We start from the raw sequence: 20,025 nt of genomic DNA, 5'->3' as shown, positions 1-20,025 counted from the left end.
GCATAATGAATCCGAGATTATCCAAGTTCAGCTAATTCTGGGCAAAACTGCAATCCAGATTATAGCTTGCTACAGACCCCCCACCATGCCCCAGGATTCCCACTCCTCTTTTCTTGATACACTGGAAAATATTAAGGTACAACCCAACACTCTAATACTGGGTGATTTCAACTATCCTACCATTAACTGGGAAAACTACTCGTCTACCAACTCTTTTGCTCAACGTTTTCTGGAAATCATCAATTCCAATGCCTTGGATCAACTTATCCACACCCCCACCAGGGGCTGCAATATCCTAGACCTGGTCATCACCAACATGGGCGACCGGTGTTCCACACCAGAAGTCAGCTCCTCATTGGTCAGATCCAACCACAAGCTAATCACCCTAGACACCCACATCCCACTCCCTTCCCCATTAGGAAAACAACCGTAAAAAATTTCTCCAAAGCCAACTTCACGCTTCTTAAGACAGAAGTGGCAAACATCACGACACCCATGCAGATGGACAATAGAGGTACGACTGCTGAATCCTACACAAATGCACTTTATAAGCACTTACACGAGTGCATGGATCGTGCTATCCCTAACAGAACCAAGATGCTATACTCCAAAAAAAGGAAGCCAATCTCGTGGTCTTCTGCCATCAACAAACTCTACAACAGAAGAAAGAAACTGTTGCAAAAAAGAGTAAAATCCCATGATTGGAGGAACTCCCTGGTCAGCCTCAGTAAGAAACTGAGAGCCCTCATAAAATCCTCCAAAGCTAGTTATGAAAACAAAATTGCCACTGATTCTAAAGACAACCACAAAGCATTCTATAGCTATGTCAAGAATCTCAATGGCAACACTCAGATCGGCTCTGAGTTACAGCACAATGACACTAAATATACAGAACCAACTGATATTGCCAACATCCTGGCAGATAGGTTCAGTGCTAACTTTACCCCCCTCTCACCCCCTAAAGGGCACATCTTTATACCGGAAGAATGCAAAGTTCCTGTAATCACAGCTGCACAGGTAAAAACCTCACTCTCCAAAGCCAAGAACACAGCATCCATGGGACCTGACAACATCCCAGGCTGCCTTCTACAGGAACTACAGAATTAACTGGCACCCCACCTAAGTACCATGTTCAATCATAGCCTCACCTCAGGCTTTGTGCCCATTGAATGGCACACCAAGACTTTTATCCCACTCCACAAAGGGGGGGGCACAACAGACCCTGGGAACTACCGCCCCATTAGCCTGACGAGCCTGGTCTGCAAGGCCATGGAAAGTATCATCATGGAACTCATAAACAAAGACATTGGAGATCTCCAAACTCTGGACTCCACACAGTTCGGGTTTGTAAAGGGCAGATCATGTCTCCTAAACCTGATAGACTTCTTTGAAGTAGTCACCAAAGCCATACATGAGGGTAAGGTGCTTCACACAGCCTATCTAGATCTCGCCAAGGCATTCAACACCATCCCCCACTCTGGAATTATAGATAAACTCACTAAACTAGGTATAAATCCCTATGTCACAAGATGGGTTGCCAACTGGCTTACTGACAGAACCCACACTGTGAAAGTAGCAGACTCCAAATCAGACTTCAGACAAGTGACAAGTGGAGTACCACAGGGTTCAGTCCTAGGTCCTCTCCTGTTTGGTATCTACTTCTCTGAAGTACAGGCTAACACAGAAGGCCTCTGGCTAACTAAATTCACAGATGACTGCAAACTAGGAGCCATAATCGAAACTCCTAACGATGTGGACATCCTACAAAAGGGCCTCACTGAAACAGATGCCTGGTATCAAAGCCATGGTCTCAAGCTCAATGCCAAAAAATGCATCGTCATCCCCTTTGGTAAAAACTCTGTACCCATGAACTACCACATAGGCGGTAGTCTACTTAACACCGAAAGTGTGATAAGAGACCTTGGAACACAGGTGGACAGTAGTCTCAACTTTGATAATCACATCGCCACAGTGGTCAGGAAATCCTTCTATGTGGCACACCTCATCACAAAAGGTTTCTCATCCAGAAAAAAAGAGGTCATTGTTCCCCTCTGCTCATCACTCATTAGACCCATTATAGAGTACAATGCCCCTTTTGGTATGTACCTCACAAGACATCTACAATAACTGGAAAGGCCGCATAAATACCTCACAAAGAGGATTACTGGCCTCAAACAGATGCCTTACGCAGACTGACTCAAAAAAAATCCAGCTTTACTCTGTCACATATTGCCTACTCAGAGGTGATCTCTGCCTAACATACAAAGCTATGTCAAACTCAGAGCTGTTGGACATGCTCCACTTAAAGAATTCCCAGTCCCTCCGAGCTACATGCTCTAGGGGACCTAAACCTTGTCACCACAATAAACAGAACATGCTGGAGGGATAGATTCCTGTCCCAGGGACTTCCCATAATCTGGAAAAGACTCCCTATCTATGTCAAACAGAGCTCCTTATTAGCACACTTCAAGAAAAATCTTGATGATTGGATGGGTAATAGGAAATTCACCCCAGGGATCACTTCTGTGGTTCTGCTTGACAGGGGCACAGGAAAATAATTTTCTTGGGCGGCGAAAGCCAGTGCACCTTTTTGGCTAGGCTTGTATAGGCCCTAGGACCAATAGCCTAGTACCAACCTATGAACCTATGAAAAGGAAGGCTGAAAAATCTTAGGATTCCCTGTGTCAGCTTACCTTTTACACCACAGTTTTTGATTACCTCGGAAGCAGAGCATCCAAAAACTAAATCTCTGTCCAAAGGAGAATTTAACATTTTATTTTTAACATCTTCTAGGAGATTCTGAAAATGCAGCCATGCAAACCTCCCCAAAACAATACCAGTGGCTACAGCCTTTGAAGAAATATCAACAATCAACAGGGTCATACAAACACTGTATACAATGAATAGTGACTTGAACAATAAAATAAATGAAATTATTTAAAGCAGATTTTTCCACACAAGAAGAAACTGTAGCTAACACATGCTTCATTCTTTCACAATTAGTCAGGACAAAACTTAACATATAAGCGTGACAATTCAAAATTCTGAAAATCAAAGTTGCAGAAGCATACTCTTCTCCCATATTTATAATCTTCCCATCCTTACCAGAAATAGTAGGGTTGTAATTAACTAAGTATTTAGCAGTGGAAGAGCTATAGCTGCTGGATCAGGTTTTGGAGGAGTACATAAAAACTTAAAAGATTAAGGAACTTTGTTCAGGCAGTACACACACATCTCCAAGGCAGATAAAATTGGAGGAAAGGGTGCAGGTTCTGAAATTACTTCTGTAACAGCTCATACTTTCTCAGGGACTGGGAGATCTCAGTGTTCTCCGACTGAAAACACTGGCACATTCTAAAAGTAATGTCAGAGAAAGAGAGACCCCTATGGGAAGAATTAGAAACTGATCTCTCCTTTGAGTCTGAATCAGAAATCTGGGGAGAAAACCCTGTATATGTCCTGAATCTCTTCAGGAAGGAAGGAAGTATTCCTTTTACCAGAAACTACTTTATAAGCAGGATCAATAGCCTGAATTAAATCCTGAGGCAGACCCACTAAACTATTCCTGTCTAATGAAAGTTGAGGAGTGGATATATTCTTAGTTTTCTTCTTCTTTTTGACAGGAAAATAGGGCCAATAGTGTTATTAGTGGTAGCATCAGCTTTCCTAGGATAATGTAAAAATAGACTCTCCCTCTGCTGTGGTGAACTGCCTAAAAAACAGTAAAGAAGACAATGACAGTTGGTTCACCAGAGCTAACGTCCTGCAATAATGCTAGTGCGTCTCAAAGGAAGTCCAACAGTGAAAAGTTAACGTAAAACTATTTAATGAAAACAAAAGTAAAACAAAAACAAAAAAAGTCCCTTGGTTAGTATACGATACGCGCTTTCGATAAAATCTTCCTCACATCGTAATGAAGTATGGGACTGTGTGTTCAAATTTAAATGGTGGGTTATTAATTCGTTGTCCAATCAGTGAACTGTGAGAATTGTTCAGAACCTATCAATTGTAGAATTACCTCATCTACTATACATATACAGAACTATAGGCAGTCACATATTGCCGACAGGTCTCCTGTTAACTCTAGAAAATGAAATGTAGATTGGACAGGTGATATATCCAATCAGATGTCTCAAAGGAATGATTGTAACCAATACAAGAGAACCTTTAAAAAATAAGTTGTTTGCTTCAGCGGTCATTCGTATACAACTGACAGTGATATATTTACATTTTCAAAACCCTCTTTAAAAATGCAAGACTTCTTACTTAATGTTCAAATGTTAGTTCTGTTAAATAAAAATAAGTTAAAAGTTAAAATAATGACTTTTAAAAAGTCACAAAAAATTAATAGGCTTGATTCATCTCTTGACACTTACAGGCTGCAAACACAGCCGATCATTTTTGCCTATTCCGGCTTTTAGACCAATCATGGCATTCGAGTGTGTTATATTCTCATATACCGCACCATTAAATTTACAGCTAGTTCCAGCTGCATTATCTGCTTTTCAGAAAAATAAAATGTCATCATCCAGAGCGCCCTTATTAGGTACTCTAAAGATTCCTATACGGAATTCAAAGACTTGTTGTCAGGAGAACTGTTGTAGTATTGATTGCACAATCGAATTTCCACAAGATCTTGACATGGAAAGATCCATAAATAAACTACCAAACAAGATCGTCCAGTTGACTTTCTAGATTTATAAAAATGACCATTCCTAGATCCTCGGTCTGATTTCAAGTTTACGGCAAATTTGTGCATCGTATTGCATGGGGAGGTCCATGGTAGACTCCCAGATGGAATTAACCAATCAAGAGTTCCAGATTTATGAAGAGGACCAATCCTGCTTTATCAATCTGATAGCATACGGTGCTTCTGTATCATGCTTCGCATTATTAAGTTGATAGTTAGAAGCGGCATGTATTGCCTTTTCTTAAATATGAATATCACCACCAGTATAACATGTAATCATCCGAAGCGCCCTTATTAAGTACTCTAAGGGCTCCTCTGCGGAGTTTAGAAACGTGTCATCTGGAGGGCTATTGTGGCATTAGTTGCACAATCGAATTTCAACAAGATCGTAACATGGAGAAATCCATAAGTGGACTACCAAACGAGATTGTCCAATTAACTTTCTGGATTTATAAAAGTAGCCAATCCTGGATCCCCGGTCTAACTTCAAGTTGCACGAGAAATTTGTGCATTGTATGGCATAGAAAAATCCATAATAAAATGCCAGATGTAATTAACCAAGCAGAGTTCCAGATTTATGAAAAGGACCAATTCTGGTTTATCAATCTGATAGCATACGATGCTTCAGTATCGTGCTTCACATTATTAAGTTAATGATTAGATGCGACATATATTACCTTGTCTTAAATGAAATGGGTGAATATCACCACCAGTATAACATGTAGACTTTCATGCATATAAGAGTTCCTACATAGTTGAATACTAAGTCGGCTTACCACCATGGTCTTATTATGGGAGAAAATCACAAATATGCTACCAAGTATGGGTGGCCAATCAGAACTCTTTTATCAGGAAAAATGACCAATCCTTAATTCATATGCATTCTTGCAATAATAATTGATTACAACTGCAGTACCGTTATTTAAAGGAATCACTTGCCACCAACAATGGAACTTCTTTATAAATTAATTGTCAAGATAGTTCCTATATATTTCTATACAAAAGCACATTTCTACCATGATCATGTTGTGTAAAAAACCACAGTTATATTGCCAGTTGTAAGTAGCCAACACGAGCTCTCTGACTAAGAAAATGACTAATCCTAACTGTTAGATAGGTTCAAGCCCAATCAAAATCATAGCGTGGAAGGATGATGGAGAGAGTTGATTGGGCACATCTCAGATGATATAACTTATCACTCCAAAGGCTTTCAAAACTGATATTGATGCCAAACATTTTCTATATCTTATCAAAAGGAATCTTCTTGAGATGCATTAGACTCCTTCAGATAATCGTAAATGCGTTTATTCTATATATGGCGGCTCGTTATCTTATTAGGAATAAAGCATAACAGCTAGATGAGATTAAGCCCACCCAAATGATCAAAGTTCAAGTATGTTCAGTCAAAAATGAAAAATGATGAGAAAATAATTAATCCAAAATGTCCTTGAGTCCAGTGGGAAGCGCATTCCTAGTTGGCAAGGAAGGATTCTACGATGAATGTGGTACTTATTCACTCAATAATAGGTCTCCTTCAGAGAAATCCATTAAAAGGGGAACTTGATAATTAATCACAACAAGAGACACACTTTTATACTATTTCTTTACAGTCGGTCTTCTCAATTTTAAGACTGGTTTTAAAGGAATGACACTATTCAGACCTGGAGGTTGATCCGCTCTCAAGTTAATTATCCATTTTGTTTCTCTTAACTCGGTCACATTCTCGATATCACCCTTTCTTGGTCCAGTATAGATATTCTCAATGATTTTAAACAAAAACAAATGTCCTCTATTGGCTTGTATATGGGAAGCCAAGGCATTATGTATGTCTTTATTAATGATGTCCCTTTGATGTCTTTGTACACATTTTTTAAACATTTGATTAGTTTTTCCCATGTAAAATGATGAACAGGATTTACATGTGGCCAAGTAGATGACATTCTGTGATGTATATGTTGCTTTTACATCAAATATATATTCTCTATTGGTTATTGGATGTTCAAACCGGTTACTGCTGTGAATAAGTGAACATATATTGCAATTACCACACATAAAAGTGCCTTTTCTTCCTATTACTGGAATCCTATTATGATGGTTAACACACAGCAATCTTTTTATATTCTTTTTATTTTTATAACTAAATTGTGGCCTTTCTCCAACAATTTCCTTTAACTGTGGGTCTTGTGTAAGAACTGGCCAAAATTGGGCTATCACTTTCTTGATTTGATGATTGTCGGTACTATAAGTTAAGAGAAGTCTGGTTTTAGTGTTCTCTTGTGTAGGTTTTTCATTTCGTTCTCTGATGGTGGGTTGTAGGTCTTGTTCTTTATAACCTCACTCTTTGAGATTTTTCTGTAGGAACTGTATTTCTTTGTTTCGTGTGGACTCTTGGTTACAACGTCTGTAAATCCTGTTAACTTCATTGATCATAATATTCTTTGTAATCTGCCTGGGATGCATACTGCTCTTCAGCAGATAGTGGTTTCTCCATGTACATTTTCTATATAGCTCAAAATCCAGGTTTCCTGTCTCATTAAGTCTAATATTGACATCCAAAAAGCTCACCACATGTCTGGAGTGGTTTACTCTAAATGTCAGATATGAAGTGGTGGCATCAAGATATTTATGAAATTGTTGAAATTGTTCAACATCACCTTTCCATAAGATAAACAGGTCATCAACGAAACGTCCATAATTTAAGATGTTACTATACCATGGATTATTTGTGTGTAGGACATGTTGTAGTTCCCATCCTACTAAAACTAAATCTGAATAGCTATTAGCACAGGGGGTGCCCATGGCTACCCCCCATTTCTGTAGATAATTTTTCTCACCATGTATAAAGTAATTATTCTCCAAAATTAGTTCGAGCAGATCACAAATGGTCCGAGTTTCCATTGATGTCTTCTTAGATGATAACATTTTCCTTACTGATTCTATTCCAATATCATTTGGGATTGTGGTGAAGAGACTATTGACATCTAGAGTAGTTAGCAAGAGGCCACAATTATTTGTTATACTATCCATAACTGTATTTAATTTGTTTAAAAAGTCATCCGTGTCTTTTAATACTGTTTCATAAGAACTTAAAAGTTCTCTCAGTTCTTTCTCCACATACAGGGACATGTTCTCAGTGACCCATCCTTGGCCTGAGAGTAAGGGTGGATTCAAAAAATCTTTATGTATCTTAGGAAGTCTGTTTATACATGGAATTGTGGGTTTGGAAACATCCAAGAAGCTATATAGTTCCATATCAATTTGTCTTTGTAGGACCATGTCATTCAAGTAAGAAGCAACTTTATTCACAGCCTGATTTATCTTAGTAGATGTAACCTCTGTGTATGTTTTGGAATCCTTCAGCATGTCCTCCATTATTATTTAGGTACCATACCGTGTCCATAACCACTATGGCTCCGCCTTTATCAGCTAGTTTCAAAGTGATATTTTTATTTTGTTGCACAGAACATATTGCTTCCTTCTCAGTAGATGTTATATTCCTATAATGCTTGGTATGCGGTTCCATTCTCAGTTTTTCAACTTCATTCGTACACAGTCTGGTGAATAATTCAACTGCCGGATGACTAACTGGTACAAAAGTGTTTGTTTTTTTTAATTTAGTATGCTGCTCCTGTTTATTCCCAAAAATGCTCTTTAAAGTCACATTCCGTCAAAAACATTTTAGATCAATGACAAATTTGTCTAAACTTGATCTAAAAGCAGGAATAAAGGTCAAACCCTTTTCTAAAATGGATTGCTCAGCAGGTGTTAGAATATGTTTAGAAATGTTAACTACCAGTGATCCTTTTCCATAAATGTTTTCTTCCTTTTTCGATCCTGGCTCTGCGACCTTTGGTTCTTGTATTGGTATTGTTTCAAAAAAATCGGCAAGGTAGCAGATGGAGTGAGATGCGTACCATTTTTCTTAGGTATGGCCCCCAAGACAGTATTCCCTGGTATATTCTCTCGATTAACATCCAGAGCACTACTATGTTGCTCCTCTGATACTTGGTTGAATGGTTGGTTCTCATTACCAATACACAATGGTGTAATGGAATTCACATTAGTGGTAATAGAATTTGTGCTTTTGTTGGGTAGAGTTTGGAATCTCTGTTCCCCTGTACGCTCCTCTCTAGGCCATTCGAAAATTCTTCTTTGCTTGAAATCCATGACATCTCTGTTCAGTTTCTTAATTTTCTGCTCTTTTATCTTGGACTCATAGATGTTAATACTGAATTGCAAAGTCTCCAATTTGCTAATCTGATAAGGGGTAAAGTTTACTTTCTCCAACTCTGATTGTTTCTCTTTGATCAATTGGGCAATTCTATCTTCTTCAGGTTTAAAATATTCTAGAAGGAGCTTTATATAGCGAAAGCTGGTCTCTAAATTTATAGCTTGCTAACAAGGCAGGATGTTGGCTCTCCCTTGTCCACTGAGAGGACCCCAAGAAGCACAGAGGATGTGGTTAACCCCCAGTCCATGGTAGCTATAGGCGTTATAGGTGCTACACCAGAGGGATTATGGGTAAAAGATGAGTGATCTTAAGTACAATAAATGTTCACAGCAAAGGAACCCACATGCAGCTGAGGCAAACTGCTAGCCTGCTGTTTTGGAAAAGCCTGTTTGTTTAACTTTTTCTTTCTTGTCTGGAAAAAGTACTGATTGTGGGACCGACAGTTTGTTCTACAGTCAAGCCAGAAATGGTGCCTCTTTCCCACAGAAGTCAAGCAGCAAATGCCAGTAAAAATAAAAAATCTTTAATAAGTCACTTTTTCCCCAGATAAGTACAGTAAAAAGCACTTTAAACATTATGCCAACCCCACAAAGTAAAATAAATACAATTTCTCCACAGAAAAATGGTTTTCATTTACTTTAAACAACTTCTAAACTGACTGGAAAAAACAGCTCTTCTGTTTAAAAGTACATTAAAGTCTCATGACAGTCCATTAAAAGACAATGTCCTAGCTTTGAAATAACTTTCCTAAAGAGAAAAGTATAAATAATAAGCAACATTATTAAATTGAAGTTTTTTTTTGGGGGGGGGGGGCTTATCTTTCCAGCAAAGGAACAGCACAAGCCAAATGTAGATCCTTGAAAGCCTCAGAGGAGCTGTGACATCCCCACTCTGGGACAGTAATCAAGGAGCCTGAATTCTCACCACTGGCACTGGACAGCGATTTTTACTTTGAACAAAAATGGAATACACCCAGTATTTCTAAATGCAGCTGCCTGCATCAAGCACAATTTCCCTTAGGAGCACAGAGAGAACATACTCACCCTGGGGTCTGGGTTTCTCTCTCTGTCTCTCACCAGTTCCCCAGTAAGGCTCTTCACTGGCACAGCTGCAGAGTTAATTCCTCAGCAGAGTGGCCAAGTCGTCCATCAGTCTCTCTGTGAAACCAGTGCTTCATGTCCTTGCTCCAAGTAGCTCACACACACACACACACACACACACACACACACACACACACACACACACACACACACACACACACACACACACACACACTCCTTGAGATTTGATTTTCACACACACATACTTGGGAAAGGCTGGCAGAGGTTTATTAGCTATGCCCCCTTCTGCCTAGACTAGTTACTGCGACACTCCAAAGCCAGCTACTCTAAGTCTCTTACAACGGTACCCAATTATACTGAGTGAAATTAATATTAATATTAATATGAATGGTAGTTCGACCAATTTAGTAAGGTTTTCAGGAGTGACCACAAAGTCATCAAACAGATATGAGTACTCTCAAACGTTAAAATACTCTCTAAAGGACCAGCCACAATGAAACGCTTAAATACATTTAACAATAAATAATAAAATAACACAAAAATACTAAATATCTATTTACAATAAACGCCAGAGTTTCATCACAGGAAATATGAAAAATAACACAGGTGGACCAGTTTACACAGTTACAGAAAAACAATACCTAACTAATCTCATTATATTTTCATGAATGATCTCAAGAGCTACTATTCTCTGGTCTCTTACTAGAGCAAGACAAGATGAAGTAGGTGAGTGATCCTTTGATGTCAGATTCCAAAAACAGACTGCCATGAGACTTCAGTCTCAACTAGTATTAAAACATTATTTTTATCTTAGATTACAGAATGACATCACATACATCTGGTCATCTGACTTCTGGTTCCCATGCAACCCCCCACTGCTAGAAACTGCTAGGATTTAGCACCTATGTGCCAATAATACACAAATGCAGTGGCTTGCTAAGATCTGCTGCAACTCCTGGAAGCCATAAAACCATGAAACACTTCCACTCTTCCTACAGGAGCTAATAAAGCATATTTCTTACAGACACTGCATCTCTGGTTTGATTCAAAACTGTAAGGTAACCCCCAGAATTTAATAAAATCCAAATAGACACAGTGTAGACCCGACATGGAATATAACCATGTGTGTGTACACGGTTCCTCCTCGGCAGCGCGCACGCATACTAATGTCATGTTGCCAAGGGAGAGCCGAGGAACACGCTTATTGAATCAGTGCAGGGAGTGGTGTAGAGATGGCCATATCCGCAGAGGAGTAAGGCACTCCCTACATTGTGGTAGTGTGTTATTATTTAATTATTTAAAAAAAAAAAAAAAAGCATGTTTGCACAGTACAGCAAGGAGCGCAGCAATGCTAAGCAGCAACACAGATAAGACAGCAGACACCTGCCAGATATCTAAAAATAGAAACCAGATGTCATTAATTATTTATTTAAATGTGATATTTAAGTGTATTTAAGCGTGTTTGCGCAATGCAGTGCAGAGTTCAGCGTAGCTTAGTGGTATATATGAAGATATAGTGGCTTTCATAATATCCACGTAGCTAAATGGGTACAGTGATGGCTTCATGTGCAGTAGGTCCAGGGTTTGAAGACATGGAAGGGAAATTGGTATTTAGTTTTAATATACAAATTTTACAGACTAATTTAATATATGACTCTGCTGCACTCTGCTAAGCTCTGCTGAAATCTGCTTAGACTTGCTAAACGCTGCATAAACGTGATAATGGCTGCCAATATTTGTGCGCTGCTCAGCTATGCTTGGCTGGTGTGTGCACTGCTAACCTGTTCTAAGACTATGGTTCTGTGAGTTTTCACGCTTCTCAGCTCAGCTGCGCTGGTTTGCACAATACTAAGTGACGTGGTGATTTTTTGAATGTTGCCCAATGATGTTTAAGGGGGGAAAACAGCCTATATCAAGCCCAGTAGGTGGGAATACAGCAGAATCAGTTGGAGTTCTGTCACTGAAGGGTACTATGGTTGTTGGTGAAGATGCACACTTTTGGGTGTAGCGTTGGGGCATTCTGGAGTCCAGGGTCATGGCTGGACTCCTAGTTAAAAACCATGAAATTCAGCTGCTGCAGGTGAATTTCCAGGGCTCAGAGTGTAAGGAGGAGGCCTGGGACCGACTAGCCAGAGATCTCACCAGTGTGACTGGCATTCCCTGCACAGGTGAGCAGTGTCGTCATCACCATGAAGACCTGAAACGAATAAAGGGGGAACTCTTGGACACCTGGGTCCAAGAAGCTCGGACAGGGGATGCCCCACAAGTATGTAAGCAATTTCACCTCTGTTTCACCAATATCTAATCTGAATGTCTGCAAAACTGGTATGCATAATGGTGTGGTTCACTCCCAACAGCTGCAGAAGAGATGGCTCACAATGTCAAGTCGTACACTGGGTGCCAGGCCAGGTTGCACTGTGAGTGCGGTGAGTACAGATGTATTATGCTAAGTGTAATGAAATACGCAAGAAAGGGTTAAGCAGTAACTGCATGGAAATATATACAATAAAGTCTGTAGTGCACTAAATGTGGAATTAGAGCTATATTGCAAGAAATGAATAATGCCAATTTTTGTGCAATAAAAACATGAAACAATACCAGTAACTGAATTAAAGTATATACAATAAAGTCTGTAGTGCAATAAATGTGGAATTAGAGCTGTATTGCAAGAAATGAATAATGCCAACTGCTCTGCAATAAAACATGAAACAATACTAGTAGCTGCATTAAAGTATATACAATAAAGCCTGTAGTGTAATAAATTTGAAATTAGAGCTGTATTGCAAGAAATAATTAATGACAACTGTTCTTCAATAAAACATGAAACAATACCAATACCACCAAGGAAAATGGTGTACATCAGGATTGTGTTGTTGCAATCATTGCAGTAGAGCTGTATGCATTCAGACTATAAGGTAAGGTGCTACACTCAATTATAACACTGTAATAGCTGTAGAATGCAAATGTAATGGCTGCCAATTGTTTTGTTTAACTCATATAATACTGGTCAAGGCTGTCTCTAGGCCAATATTGTTCACATAGTGCTCTGTCATTCACAAACATCCGATAAGCAAGGTATATGGATGAGGTAGCCCACCCCATGAACTGATATTGTTTATTGACTTCACCGATATTTCAACCTACTAACAATAAAGTGTGTACTCCAGCATTATTGTACTGATATATAGCATACTACTATCTGCTTTATTTTTGTATTTCATGCATGTGTGTTCCACTGTCACTGCAGTCAAGTATAATATAGCAGTAGTACTGCCGTAATGTGCAAGTGTTCTGTGGAGGTGTCTACCTGCAGTTCTTACCGTTTGGCCCATAATGCCCCATGCATATAGCTTGAGAGATATGTATGTGCTACATCAGCTACAGGAGACTTATACTCACTGTAAACATAAAGAAAACACAGACCCATAGAGTATATTGTAGTACTGTTGTCAAGGAAGTAAGCTGTACTGTTACTAACAGACTAATTGTCTCTCCCTCCCCACCCCTTATCTTCATTTATTTATTGCTGTTATTCATTGGTAATGGTTTACTATTAACATATGTTGTTACATTAACTGTTTATTGGGGCATGTGTTACTACTGTTATGTATTACAATGGATGCACATTAACATATCCTGTTAAATTACCTATTTTCTTGGCCTTATGCTGTAACTGTTACTGGCATGCTATTATATTGACTGTTCTGTTATTTATTGTCGTGTTTCACATTATTTGCATTAATATGTAATTGCGTTATTTCCAATGTTCTGCCATGCTGTTATTACTAACAATGTTTTGTTAATAACTAACCTATATTTATTGCTATACCTCCATTACCACAGCATGTCGAGGCAGGCCAGTTCCTGGTGATCCACCTACCTTGCCTCAACTGGCTGTGGCACTGGGTCCTAGCACATCTGGGACCCAGGTCGGTGGTGCCTCCTCCACTGCCCCGTACCACCTGTGGTGTCGGGTGGAACCGCCTGAAGGGATGGGGTCCGGCCTCCCCCACTGGGAGCAGTGGTGAAGGGGCTGCAGTCACCCAGGATTAACTGCCGGTCATGGTGTGCATGATTGTTCACTGGAGCTATGAACACAACCTGTGCCAGATTGAGAGCTCACAGGCCGATCTGGTGGGGCAAGCTCACCCTGGCGCCCAGCCTCCAGCACAACCACCCTCAGGGCAGTAAAGGAGCAGTGTCGACTATCCCATGAGTGGGGACATGAGTCACGCTGCTGCCGTCTGGAGGCACATGTGACTTGGTGCCACAACACCCTCCCCATCCAAGGTGTTTACCTCACGTATGTGTCACACACCTCCTGTCTGTTATCTTGTCTGTCTCATGTGTCTGCAAACGCATCTTCTCCGAGCCAACTTACCTCCCCACATGTATCTATGTCCCTTCCCCTACATTCCACTCTCACCTTACAAAAATGGGCAACTGTCCCAGAAAAGAAATATCGCCCCATACATAGCTTTCCATGTCGCACACGTGTCCATTGGACACCACTAATCTGGTCTAATTAGCTTGACAACACATTTATGTTGTCCTCACTCTTCTCTCTGGGGTTTGAGAGTCCAAATTCATTTACAAAATATGTCACAGTGCATTGCTGTTGCTGTACAAGATATGGATAGCTGTGGGTGTTTCCTGCACTCTTCCTGCACATACCTAACTGCCTATCACTATGTTTTACCCCTGCTTGCCCTCATTTCAACACTTTCCTATCACCCCCTTTTTCTTTTCTTTATATTTTTTTAGTGTGGGGTTGCGCGGAGTTAAGTGAAGCAGCGTGGTGAGGCATGCCATGCTGCTTCGCTTATCTAATCTTAAATGAGCTTTAATGATTAAATGTGATTATTACATTGTTAGACACATGTACAAAATGAACACCTCTGCCACGTTTTGAACCCGGGCCCCACTCACCTACAGTCCACTGTATTAACCCACCATACTACACAGCTCTGACGTAAAACAGGTGTTTCCAGCAAAACATACTGAATGACACTTACACTCATTAGGCATGTAACTGAAATAAAAACTAATGGGAAAAATGTGAGTGTACTTTGGGCTCTGGTGCAATAATACACCAGTAAACAGCCAAAGACATAATAATGGATGTACGTGAGGCCTATGATAGCAGGTATATGTGCTCTTTTATCAGCACCGTGTGGAAAGACACCTGCTAAGGCAGCAATGGCAAAGTATATGTACAAATGGGAACCTGGCGCAGATATACAGCTATATAAAGCCATGCACATACTGATGGATGTAGGAATGTTTCTCACAGCCTGTATATGAATACATCTACCTTGCAAATGCACATGCTTTTGCAATGACTCAGTGGTGCAGTCTGTTAAATGACTTCCATGCAGTACACGTTGCCACACACAGTCCTGGGTTCAAATCCAGTTTTGTCTAGCAGTTCAATTACATTGTTGTGAAGACAGCAAATAATGAATGAGTCATGTAATCCTAAGCTGCACAGGTTACTGCTAGTTAATGAACTGCTACCCACTTTTGCAAGTCAGAGACCTGCAGGTAGGGACACACTACACATATCTGTATAGCCTAACTATATGTTACCTACTACTCTGTTATTGGCACCCTTGCATAACAGATGTACCTCAATTACATGCCTTCATTGGACTTTACAGGGTAACCTTACCCTGGCTCTGCCATAACGGCAGGGCTGCCACAGCTGGCACAGTTACACGTACAGCTTGCTGTCCTCAAAAGTGTCCACACTCCCCCCTATGTGCACTAGGCTGCAGCTGCATAAACAGCTGTACATAAAAGTAGATGCTACAGACCTACCATACCTCCCAACTCCCTAGAACAAGGGATCTGGACACAGCCATATGTAATGGGGGGAGGCTAAGGCCCACAAATAGGGACATGTGTAGTGATTTGCCCATACAAAGATAGTAGGTGAATAGAATAATAGCTACTGCATTATCATGCATATTCTGATGGGTATGACGTCTGACACTCAAGTGTGTCTCCTTCCTTACTGACATCAACCCACAATGTTTGCCAGTGAACTTCCTGATGACCACTATGTCATGGGACACTGACCACACATATGAGGCAAAACTGTGGACATACTCCACAAATCTCTACAGTTGACAGTTATGATACCTACAATCTGTGATGCTTTACTCTCCACACCTCAGTGATGTCCATATTAAAAAATAAGAAAGGGGCCCAGGTCTACATGAAGGCCTTATATATTGCACTGTGGTGGCAAGTCATTGGCCAATAATAGTGCAATTCAGATGTTTTGGCTGCAATTAGCAATTCTAAGCCACAGACTGGTGCAGAGGCAATTACCAGCTAATGAGCAGTTCCTTAAAAAGGCAAGCAGCTGCTTATGGGGAACAGCTCTGTATGAGACTTAACTCACATGGAGAGCGGATTTCCAAAAGTATATCAGAAGTGAAGTTCAAAACAGGAGTATGGCACTCCAGCAGGGATGGGAGGATGGAGGCATTAGGAATACAAATTACAACAGTAAGCCTGTCTTAGATCTACTGTAATGATGTGTTAGTGATACTTTGCTGTCCTACACCTACAGGCATGCCTCTCAACTGTCCCTGATTTTTAATCACATCTCATCTCTGTCCCTATCAATCCCTCCTACAACAGTTGGCTGTTGTAGGAAAGCTAGTGGATTACACATAATACATACTGACAATGAATAAGAGTGTGCACTCCTGTAATGTCAAATGATGTATTGTAATTCACCCCCTCATTCTGTCACTGTCTCACATACATAGTTCTAAAATTTTAAAAGTGTCCCTGAATGTCCCTGATGTACTCTGGCTAAGTCCCTGTTTCTGTTGACATATGTCCCTGTTTGATTGACAGCTATGTGTAACATACCTGTCAACCTCTTACAGCATGAAACCAGGACAAAGCCATCATTTATGGGGGGGCAAAGGTCCAACCTCAGTGAATGTGTTTAAATATTTGTCAGAGATCCAGCAATTTGTGTGAAAATGACCAAAACTATGAGGCAAACATCCTGACATTCTGCAAACATCTGTATAACTGAGAGGCATGATACCTACAGGGAACATATACTACAGCAGGTTTGCATTGTTTTCAGTCATTGTGGCACACTGATGTTACTGGACTGCCCCATACAGCTGTAATTGCACACTGTTAACTGTCTGGCAGTGGCCATGTGACATAGTGGGAGTTTGCCCTTATGGGAAACACCACAGTGGACTGCACACAGGGACATACCCCAGTATTGCTACTATCTTGGTGGTATCCACACACACAGAGTGTTGCCAGACTGTGGGGTATGATGTGTGAGGGAGCAGTGTACAGTGCAGGCAATTATTGGTGTGCTGGATATATATATATATATATATATATATATATATAGTGGCTGTCCATATATCTGGTCCTGTAATGTGTTCCTCTTTTGTTTTCTGTCAGGAACCATGTACAGCCAAAGACCTGCCCCCTTCTCAGAGGTGGAGAATGACATTTTAGTGGATGGACTGAGACACCACCATCAGATCTTGTTGTCCAGCGGAAGGCATAATCAGAAGCAGAGGGCAGCATTATGGGCAGACCTTGTGCAGGATGTCAATCAGATTAGCTGACAGGACAGGACCTATGAGCAGGTCTGACACCAGGTCACAGATATGCTGATTGCTGCATGAAGAAGGGCAGCTGATGTTGCCAGGGATCATGCCTCCGCAGGTGGAGGGCCTGCAACAGAACATCCACTCACAGCCATGGAGGAATTCCTGGCAAACCTACGAACACACAACAGCTCCCAGGCATCCGTCACACCATACATCATGGAGGTGGGGGCCAGTGTCCACAGCAGAAGAGTGTCCAGGTAAGCATACTGTGTTCACCAGTGTAATACTGTATCAGTCATTGTGGCATGCTGTACATACCTGTACATGGGTGTTAGGTGTATCTGCATTGCGGGGGGGGTTAGGGTTTATGCACAGTTGTGCAGACATACTCAGAATGTCAGCAATACAGCCAGTATCACAGTAGGTACTGTACATGTGGTTATATGCACATATCACCTTGTAGTGCTGCAACATTTGGTGGTGCTGACAATACCTCTCCTTCACCTTTTCATAGGTTCGTCAGGAGTGGACGAAGTCCGTGGTCCTGTACCTGGTAAGTGTGACACAGTTTTCTTATGGATCATATATACCCTATGAAAGTTAAGGGGTGCCATATTGACCTATGTACCAATGTTGTATTTAGCCAGAGTAGAATATTTGTATGTTCCATTCTAGAACAGATAACTACGGTTTATAGACTGGTTAGTCACAGGTGTGTATTTGAACGACCATCGACACGTCTGCACCTATAGTTATGAGCAGCCATACAGTCTGGTATACATGAGGCAATTACTACAAGATGCCTGTTCAAACCACAAATGGAGATGCCACATACCTGAGGCAGTGACACCGGTACTGGCATATCATTCTCAAGATAGGTGTACTGGGTTTTATGTGTAGGCCTATCACGTATAGTGTCATATTTCATACCTTACAGGCAGATTGTACTGGCAACTTTACCTGGATGTGGCTGATGTGCATGTTATAAATAGCTTGACTTGTCTGTGTATGTTGGTGTGAGGTTGCCTGTTGAGCATGGGAGCAGAGATGAGAAGATGTGTGACTGGTAATGCAGTTGTGGATCCTCATAGGTTCATAGGTAGGTACTAGGCTATCTGCCCGAAGGCATTTATAAGCCTATCCAGAATGTGTTGGCTTTCACTGCCCCCTTAGATTAGTTCCCTGTGCCTCTGTACAGCACAGCCATTGAAGTGATCCCTGGGGTAAACTTTCTGTTCCCCATCTACTCGTCAAGGTTTCTCCTGTAGAGGGTTAGCGAGGAGCTCTGCCTAATTTAGATTGGAATCTTGTTCCAGAGCATGGGAAGTTTCTGGGACAGGAATCTATCCCTCCAGCACATCCTATTTATTGTTGTGGTGAGGTTTAGATCCCTGGAGCGTGTGGCTCGAGGGGATATGGTTTTCTTTAGGTGGAGCATGTCCATCAATTCTGGGTTGGACATGGCCTTGTATGTCAGGCAGAGATCACCTCTAAGTAGGCGGTATGCAACAGAGTACAGCTGGAGTTTCTTCAGTTGAGCTGCATAGGGCATCTGCTTGAGGCCAGTGATCCTCTTGGTGAGTTACTTCTGTGGTCTTTCCAGTTGTTGCAGGTGTCTTGTAAGGTACATCCCAAATGGGATATTGTACTCTATAATAGGTCTGATGAGTGATACGTAGAGGGGCCCGATGACCTCTTTCGATCTGGATGCAAACCCTTTTGTGATTAGGTGGGCCACATAGAAGGATTTTCTAACCACTTTGGCAATGTGATTATCAAAGGAGAGGTTACTATCTACTTGGATCTCCAGATCCCTTATTTCGTCTTCCGTATTTAGGGGACTACCACCTATGTGGTAGTTTGTGGGTACTTTGTTTTTGCCAAAGAGGATGACTATGCACTTTTTGGCATTTAGTTTGAGGCCATGGTTTTGACACCAGGTATCTGTCTCAATGAGACCCTTTTGGAGGATGTCTGTGTCAGCCGGAGAGTCAATTATAGCCCCTAGTTTGCAGTCATCTGCGAACTTCGTCAGCCATAGTCCTCCTGTGCTTGCCTGTACCTTTGAGAAGTATATGCCGAACAGGAGGGGTCCTAGGACTGAGCCATGGGGAATGCCACTTCTAACCAGTTTAGAGTCAGACCTAGCTCACGCAACTCTTACCATGTGGGTTCTGTCCGTGAGCCAGTTGGCAACCCATCTCATGACGTAGGGGTTTATGTTTAGGCTGGTGAGCTTGTCTATAATACCTAAGTGGGGAATGGTGTCGAAGGTTTTTGTGAGGTCTAGGTAGGCTGTGTGGACCACCTTTCCCTTGTCTATAGCCTTGGTAACTGTGTCAAAGAAGTCCACCAGGTTTAGAAGGTATGATCTGCCCTTAACAAAGCCGAACAGGGTAGGGTCCAGTGCTTGGAGGTTTCCAGTGTCTCTGTTAA

General features: G+C 41.1%; 1 protein-coding gene and 1 pseudogene across 2 annotated transcripts in view; one reads left to right on the top strand and one right to left on the bottom strand.

Moving 5' to 3' along the window:
• GABRD (gamma-aminobutyric acid type A receptor subunit delta) overlaps positions 1–20,025 on the bottom strand; it is a 583,111-nt gene that overhangs the window by 93,702 nt on the left and 469,384 nt on the right. The window lies entirely within an intron of this gene.
• The window catches only part of LOC122794727, a 46,912-nt pseudogene continuing 34,851 nt past the window's right edge, over positions 7,965–20,025 (top strand).

The sequence above is a fragment of the Protopterus annectens genome, chromosome 2.part1 (genome assembly GCF_019279795.1).
Source record: "Protopterus annectens isolate FY-2018-M chromosome 2.part1, PAN1.0, whole genome shotgun sequence".
Lineage (NCBI taxonomy): Eukaryota > Metazoa > Chordata > Ceratodontiformes > Protopteridae > Protopterus > Protopterus annectens.
This window is presented reverse-complemented; position numbering and strand designations above follow the sequence as displayed.